General features: G+C 41.7%; 1 long non-coding RNA gene across 5 annotated transcripts; it reads left to right on the forward strand.

Annotated features, from left to right (window-relative positions):
* The first annotated feature begins 837 nt into the window (after positions 1–837).
* On the forward strand, positions 838–4,708 carry LOC134459718 (uncharacterized). 5 transcript variants are annotated; one of them, XR_010036874.1, is made up of 4 exons: positions 838–1,742; positions 3,002–3,091; positions 3,197–3,294; positions 3,501–4,708. It is a non-coding gene; the product is annotated as an uncharacterized LOC134459718 (long non-coding RNA). The 5 variants fall into 5 exon arrangements; XR_010036873.1 differs by having other exon boundaries at positions 3,002–4,118; positions 4,223–4,708; XR_010036867.1 differs by having other exon boundaries at positions 3,002–3,594; positions 4,041–4,708.
* Positions 4,709–7,812: the final 3,104 nt, after the last annotated feature.

The raw sequence follows: 7,812 nt of genomic DNA on the forward strand, positions 1-7,812 counted from the left end.
ACCCTTTAGATAGGCTAGAGAGCAGGAGTGTGATTTGCCGCGGCCGCATGAAGAGGTGGGCGAGTGGCTTCCAAATAGACAGTCAGCTAGATTTCGCCCCCGACGTTACCAAAACTTCACTCCGACACTCGGGGCAATTGGCGAAGGTGCCAATATCTGAGGAAGCACGTCCTTCAGATATATTTCAGAATATTTTCACTGAGGAACTTTAGGATATGGTGATAACCTATTGGTGAGGCAGACAACGGTAGACATGCGAATTGTAGACACGCGGCCACACATCCAGCTCAAAGTGGAGCCCCGTCTCAAAATAGGATATGAAATTGCTCATCGGTCTCTCTGCATAACGTTTGGAGGAATAAAACGGCCATACTCGCCGGTGGGAGAGCAAGTGGCTGTATCAGACAAATGTCCCCCGATTTATGGCAGAAATGACTGCCTAATAATTACAGGCCTAATAATAATGATTATTATGATTTAGCCTAGTTATAGTCGGCTATTGTAACAGTAGCAATAGTAGCCTAATAGCTTATAATAAATAGCATCAAGCATTATCCTGAAAGCACATGAAACGTTTTTCAATCATTTGACTATGAGACATGATTTTTTTTAAGGAATATGTGTTAGTGTTAATGCTGAATGAACACAATCCCGTGAAAGCAGAGGATTTTACCTTTTAAATGCAATTTGTCCCATGTCCATATGTGTTCCAGAGGTTGAGATATTGAATTTTTCATAGGAGTTTCCAACCAATTTTTCTTATCTCAAAAAACCCTCAGGCATTGGGGACCTTTTCTAAAAACTGGCTCAGGCGCCAATGGGTTAAACCAGGGGTAGTGAACCTATGTCTCGAGGGCCCTTGAGGCCGTTTTATCCGGCCCCTGATATCATTATAATGTTTTGCAACTTCACATGAAATAGGCCTATGACATATTTTGCAGGCCTAAAGGAATCTTAGAAATTACATTTCCAATGCAATTAAGTTAGGCCTATATTCAGGGGACCTAGAAAAGGTGGGGACTGTTTTAAATGTGTCTACCTTTAAAGGTGTCTATATGTCTATATAGGCCTAATGGTGTCTATATATGCCTAAATTTCATGGGGAAATCCTGATTTGTGTTCATAGTACGGCCCCCGGAGGATTTTATGACCATGGTAGGAATTTGAAGTGGCCCTTCGAATGAAAAAGGTTCCCCACCCCTGCATTAAACCTTTCTTCTAGCCACAGCTCTGCTGTCAGTACATTTTATTATGATACTATAAGCTCAGAAATGAAGTTGATCAAACAATTCGATCGGTGCTATAAACATTTAAATGAACCGAATAGAAATCAGAATAGAAACATCTGAATGATCTTTCTTGGACATAGCCTACATTTTGAAGTGACCCTTTGAATTAAAAAGGTTCCTCACCCCTGCTTTTGAGGAAAAACATCAATGTGCTTGGCCACTCTGGTTTTTAAATTACCGGTATTCTGAACTAGCAAGGATTGTTCAAGGAAGTTCAAAACAGACTGTCTCTGGTTAAATTAGTTCTACACCAAGCCTTTAGGTGGCAGTACAACTAATTCGCACAATGCGAATTCCACACACAAGCCACAAAGAAGCCATCTACCGCGGTCAACAACACCGACCTATCTGAACAGCACCACGCGCTGTCTGTGTGGTTTCACTGTTACAAGTTTCTTGGCGATATGGGGGAAAGTTCCTCACATACCAACGGAAAATGGGCTTCACATACATGTAAGTAAATTTTACTCAACTGTGGTTTAAAGTTTCAGTACTCAAGAGCGATTGAATAGCTCCTCTGAACACAGATCCGCCATTGCTAAGTTGTAGCACAAGTCCCCTCAATGAATGTGACTACTCTTGTTGCTGCTGTACGCTAGTAAATTCTGATAACTTGCGAGCATCGTAATGACAAAATGCAGTAGTGAAACGGTGAATATGTTAAGTATACTTGTTGATGGAAAGTTGTTTGACATTGCTCGTTCTCAATCGCCTTTCCCCTGCCTAAAGATGATTCCCAGTTTGTCGCTCCCAGCGCGGTTCGATCCCCAGTCGGTTCGCTCCCACTAGCCAGACTATCGAGCCCACCGAGCTAGTTATCTTTTTGATGTTAGTTTTTTTGTTACGTACCCTAAACCTAACCCTTACCTTAACCCTAAACCTAACCCTAAATTGCATGTATGTGGTAGTGTATGATAATACGAGAAATGTAATCGGGTGGGATAGAACGCCTGGGATTGATAGAATCACCTGGGACTACACGTCCGGGAGTGATCTTACATGGGAGTGACCATCTCCCAGCGCTTAAGATTGACAAAGGCTACCGTTAGCATGCTATTGCGTTAGCTCATCAACTAGTTGCTGGGCACTGCTCATTTTTCACGTCTGCCCGGCATTTCGCTGATGAACTAACGCTTGGACGTCTTGCCAATGTATTTTACAGCGGCAAAAATGCATCTAGGCGACGTTGGCAAGATTGGTGTGCCGTCTGGGTATGTTGGTTTTCAGTGCTGGGCAGTAGCGAAGCGACTAGTTTAATTACATTCCCTAGTAGCTTGGTCGTAGCGTCATTACTCGACTAACGCCCCTGTAGTTAGGAAAGAAATTGTTTGGAAATCAATGTGAAATACCCTGGCATTTGCAACAGTAGGCAACCTGTCCTTAAAAAGTATGGGTCCTCAAAACACCACTTGTTGCACAAATAAGTGTTGCAATAGAGCACGCCACCCCGAAATCAATGTGAAATACCCTGGCATTTGCAACAGTAGGCAGGCAGCATGTCCTTAAAACGTATGGGTCCTCAAAACAGCACTTGTTGCACAAATAAGTGTAGCTGGCCTCTTCAAGAAATTGAAATTATGCATGGTCACTTTTTCTTATTGTTTCACGTGGAGGTCTACTGACATTGTCTAAATAATGTAGGCTAGTTTATGTCCATGTATTATATTAGGACCCAAGGTTAATGGGTTATTCTGTTTACCATGTTTTCACAGGCTGCTGTCTCATAATATGGCGAAGACGAGTCACTTGAAGGCCTAACAGCTCTTATGAGGAGCAGTCTTGCCATAGAAGACTGAAAGAATGTAAGATTAACTTCTTTGTGACCAATATGACTTGCTCATTGATACATTAGCTATGTCAATATGAGATGCATGGCGAAGTATTTAATTTATTTGTCTCTCTTCTAGGAGCTGTAGAAACAACAGGGTGCCTGCTGCAGTATGACGAGGACGCCCTGATCATAGAAGGTCCAGTGTCTTGGCAGGGTGAAATGGCACTGATATCGGTATGTGGTGATATCAGTTAAAATTAATGAATTAATTCTCATATCTGAATAATGTGAACACTGGATTTACCACACACTCACACACACCCTAGTCCTAGATGATACAACCAAGGTTACTTTTACCACAGCTCTGGCACTGCATCAAATTTCTTTTCTTTTTTATAGAACTGGACAGGTCATTTATTCGTTCCCCTTGTTTTTTGCAGTGTCCTGCAGGATGCTGTGTCCTGCAATCCTGTGTGCTGTGCTACAGACGCGTGTGGAGGTCAACCCGAAATGGGCACAGTAGAGTGAAAGAGGGTAAGCTTAACCTATAGCCTACGTCAGGGTTGGGGAACCTTTCTCATTCGAATGGCCACTTCAAATTCATCCGAGGGGCCATAAAAGTCCTCCAAGGGCCGTACTATGAACACAAACCAGGATTTTCCCTTTCACTTTAGGCCTATATTGAAGGCAGCCACATTTAAACAAACGCCAACTTCAGGTTCCCTGAATATAACTTAATTGTATTGCTAATGTATTTTCTAAGATTCCTTTACAAAATATGTCGTATTTCATGTGAAGATGGAATTGCATTAAAATTATATCGGGGGCCGGATAAAACAGCCTCAAGGGTCGCAAACGGCCCTAGAGACATAGGTTCCCCACCCCTGTCCTACATTGTCAATATGACTTGTGCTACTTTATAGATAAGTTGTCAATGCTGTGCATTGCTATGTTTTGATTTATTTTCTTACATCCTACAGATCCTGGCAGGGAGACGGTAGTGTCCTGCAGGATGGTGATGGGCAATCTTACAAGAGACCACAGAAAACTGATATAGTGTAAGATTATCCCTGTTGGGCTCAATATGTCTTGCTTATTGATATATTTGCTATGTCAATATGAGGTGCATGACGAAGTATTTATTTATTTGTTATTTCTACAGCTCCCAGAAGTGAGACTGAGTGCCTGTTGCAGTATGACGAGGAAGCAGTGACCAGAGACCTTCAGTAGACCCTGCTGGCATGATTGGCGGCTGAAGAACATAATCAACAGCAATGTTTACTTTATAATATTGTACATACCTGTATAGTCTGCACTAAAATGCTGTACCTGTACTATTTTTCCTCTTACTTTCATATTTACCACGTATTTACTATGAATTGACAACTTTTACTCAAATCCATTTTTGTATGTGCCCTGACTAAAACTATCTTTAAACCTAACCTGTCAGAGGTGTAATAACAACCTGGTCTTAGCAATGTGGCAGCAGTCTACTTGGATGCAGCGGGGAACATAGAACCCTTTTTTTTGAAAAAGCATTGTATGTTTCTGAGTTTTATGAATTGTGCCCTTCCCAAACCTAACCTGTCGTAGGGGCCTATGAAATCCGTTTTATTTTTCCTCATTCAGTTTTTTTCTGATTTATTTTTTGCCAAATTGTTATTTTTTTATTTTTTTACATTTTTGAACTTATTTTCCCCTTTCATTCCCCCCCCCCCCAAAAAAAAATAAATTCTTAGTTATTTAGTTCAACTGGTGGGTGGACAGAGCCAAGCACTCATGGTTGAATGGTAGGTAGAGAAAAGAAAAGTCAAACTAGACTGCCTGTGCAGTCGCCTTCGACTGCTTAAGGTATATCCCCGAAACGCGACGCTTCCAGTCCCCAATCATTCCTACCACTCCCGTCCACCTTTTCATGAACGTTTATGATAAATACAAAATATAAAATAAATATATTTAATATCTATACATAGACCAATGACGTGCATAGGCTTAAAACCAAATGACTATTGTGAAAATGAAGGGAAAAATGGGACAAATGGTAACACTGTTTTAATGGTTCACTATTACAGTGGATATACCACATTAGGTACAGTGTAATAACCAGTGTAACAATATTTAATACCACGTCATACCAGTGTGACACCATGTGCCAATTTTGTACTTATATTCATGTAGGCCATTTGTGTGTAAGTGGTATTACATGGTATTGCATATTTGTACACTGGTATTACACTAGTATTACATGGTATTACATATTGTTACACTGGTTATTACACTGTACCTGGTATTGCCTATTTTTACACTGGTATTACACTAGTGTTACATGGTATTAAATATTGTTACACTGGTTATTACACTGTAGGCCTACCTGATATGGTAGATTCACTGAAATGGTGAACCATTAAATTAAGGAGTTACCGGGCAAATCAATCCACCCAGTCAGAAGTTATGGTCCAAATAAAAATTCCACCATTTTGAAAGTGTTGACCTCCAAACTCGAATCAGTTCATGAACCTACCCTGCAGCATTCACACACCAAATCTGGGACAAATCCATCCACCCGGTCAGAAGTAATGGGCCAAACAAAAATTCGGCCATCTTGAATTTGGCCATCTTGAAATTGTTGACCTCCAAACTCGAATCAGTTCATGAACCTACCCTAGAACATTCACACACCATATCTGGGACAAATCCATCCACCCGGTCAGAAGTTATGGACCAAACAAAAATTCGGCCATCTTGAATTCGGCCATCTTGAAAGTGTTAACCTCCAAACTGTAATCAGTTCATGAACCCACCCTAGAGCATTCACACACCAAATCTGGGACAAATCCATCCACCCGGTCAGAAGTAATGGGCCAAACAAAAATTCGGCCATCTTGAATTCGGCCATCTTGAAATTGTTGACCTCCAAACTCGAATCAGTTCATGAACCTACCCTAGAACATTCACACACCAAATCTGGGACAAATCCATCCACCCGGTCAGAAGTTATGGACCAAACAAAAATTCGGCCATCTTGAATTCGGCCATCTTGAAAGTGTTAACCTCCAAACTGTAATCAGTTCATGAACCCACCCTAGAGCATTCACACACCAAATCTGGGACAAATCCATCCACCCCGTCAGAAGTAATGGGCCAAACAAAAATTCGGCCATCTTGAATTCGGCCATCTTGAAATTGTTGACCTCCAAACTCGAGTCAGTTCATGAACCTACCCTAGAACATTCACACACCAAATCTGGGACAAATCCATCCACCCGGTCAGAAGTTATGGACCAAACAAAAATTCGGCCATCTTGAATTCGGCCATCTTGAAATTGTTGACCTCCAAACTCGAATCAGTTCATGAACCTGCCCTAGAGCATTCACACACCAAATCTGGGACAAATCCAAACATCCGTTCAAAAGTTATCGCGTTAACACGAAAGACCTTACGCGGCGGCGGACGCGGCGGCGGACGCGGCGGACGCGGCGGCGGCGGTGCACGCAAAACCATTACATCCCCGACGCTCCGCGTTTCGGGGATATAATTACCTACTAGCTTTTTGTAATATCAGCCCTCAAAAATATTCCAGGTAATAAGGTAGCTGTATTGTAATTGTACATGCGCATATATTCTATTAAATACACGTGACGCACGCACCCAACTAGAAGGCGAATTCACTTCTGGTGCATTGAAGTTGTTGGACTCTGGCTGCATCAGGTTTTCTCGAATACTTGGCTATATTGCAACGTGCAGCTTAGAGACATTTTGGGTCACGTTATATGTAGGCATTAAATAAATAGCCTCGCAAAGTCTCTACCGTTTCACTCAAACACATGTTTTACAAGACGGCCGTTTTCTTCTGATGGTGACTTGACCCTTTTTCAAAGTTGATGCTAACTTTTAGTCACTATGCACGGAGAGCCGCCCGTCTTTTCTGTGTCGCATCGCATTGTCTTAACAGACGGTCAGGACAACGCGTTTATGCCTGACCTCACCTGTTCGACTTGGCAAAATTTGAGTGCTGTTGAGTATTAAGATTTCTTCAATGCTCTGACGGCCAGTGTTAGGACGTGGGAGACCATCGGAAACGCCGCTTGGGAGAGAGATGCGTGTTTGTTTCTGAGTTGTACATTTTTGACCAGAGTAGGCTACTGTACATCACTGCATATAGCCTAGAGTATAGCCTATTGTTTGCAGGGTATGTGTGTAGTTTTAAATTATGTATATTTATGAAATGCACGGTTCCTGTCTAAGTGTGTGTACATTGTTTGGTGTGATATTAAAAGCATTTAAAAAATTCATTTTCATTTCATTCATTTTCATTTTATCAATAAATTCACATCATGCATGCTGAAGCCCCATCACAGTGCAGTCTATAATGATGTGAATATAATGATGTGAATATACAAAGTAAAATCAACCTAGGTATATTAGTAATAATAATTTTTGCATAATTATACGGACCTACTGTATAGGCCTACGGTATGCATAAATTAATCCAACGTGACCAATAGAAGGTCGTAGCTGCCGACCCTGCTAACCAACAGCGCAGCTCTTTTACTTTGAGTCACGTGTCTTTTTCGTCCAATAAGAGCAAGGCTAGTCCGCGGTCCGGGCTGGCTGTCATTGCCTTTCATGTTAATCGTTGGGCCATTAACACCCTGCTGTGAGACCTCTCCACGGCTTTGATTCGCTTCCGGGCGATTTACGTGTCACCAAAACTGTTAATTTCGCATTCTCTCAGCGCTCAAAATCAGACG

Source organism: Engraulis encrasicolus, chromosome 2 (assembly GCF_034702125.1).
Source record: "Engraulis encrasicolus isolate BLACKSEA-1 chromosome 2, IST_EnEncr_1.0, whole genome shotgun sequence".
NCBI classification, from domain to species: Eukaryota; Metazoa; Chordata; class Actinopteri; order Clupeiformes; family Engraulidae; genus Engraulis; species Engraulis encrasicolus.